The sequence below is a fragment of the Vulpes lagopus genome, chromosome 2 (genome assembly GCF_018345385.1).
Source record: "Vulpes lagopus strain Blue_001 chromosome 2, ASM1834538v1, whole genome shotgun sequence".
In the NCBI taxonomy this organism is placed as follows: Eukaryota; Metazoa; Chordata; class Mammalia; order Carnivora; family Canidae; genus Vulpes; species Vulpes lagopus.
This window is the reverse complement of record NC_054825.1, coordinates 38,826,183-38,827,052: the sequence shown is the minus strand read 5'-3', so window position 1 is coordinate 38,827,052 and position 870 is coordinate 38,826,183.

Here is an 870-nt window from a genome sequence, read left to right as displayed (position 1 = left end):
GCTGGGAAAGGGAAAAGAACAGGATAGGATCAGCCATTCTGGTCTTCGTTTCTTATCAGGGAAAAGGGTTATTACAACATCTTTATGGGCTAGCTGTGGGTAGGGATGCGCTGGTAGAATGTCTTGGGCTGAGAATCAAATGATGACATGTGGTGTTCATCTGCTCATCAGGAGGTGCCACTTTCTTGTCTGGTCTACTGACAGAGGTGAGGGGCTCCAGGCTGTTTAATGATCTCATCCCAGCTGTGCTGTTGTTGTTTTTGTTGGCAGCAACAGCATGTTTGAAAGAATTATTTTGCTAAGTTAGGGAAGATCATAATTGTTTGAGCCCCTAAAGCATAGCCAGCAAACTCTCGCTTTACTGATGATGGACACTGGGAAGTCCAGATGTCTCAGGAGGGCAGGAGCATCATATAACTTGGAACTCTTGACATGTGCCTCCCCTCTAAGACCCATTCCAAACAATGCTCTGCTTCTTGGGTTTACAGAAGTGTTTATTAAACAGCTCTGATACTGCACTTCAGGGTTTGCTTCTTGTGAACTGGTCATCCGTCCCCACCCTGCTGGCTGGGGTTCTGAGAACCGAGAACAGAGCAGAAGCAAGGGGTTCTCCAGCAGCCTCCCATGCCTGTTCTGTGAGGGTGCCTGTGTCTATCAAATTCCCCTAACGCATGTGACAGGTGCAGAACCCCTGGCTCCTCCCCACATAGGTTTCTTCTGTGCCAAGGGGCCTGCCTGGGATATCTGGCCCATTAGGAACTGGGCGCCATTCCTGTCTACCAATACCCACATTCTGTTATTACTCTGTGGATTCTCAGATTCTGAAGCTCTTCTTTGGTGGCAGATAAGCAGTTTCACCACTTCCATTAC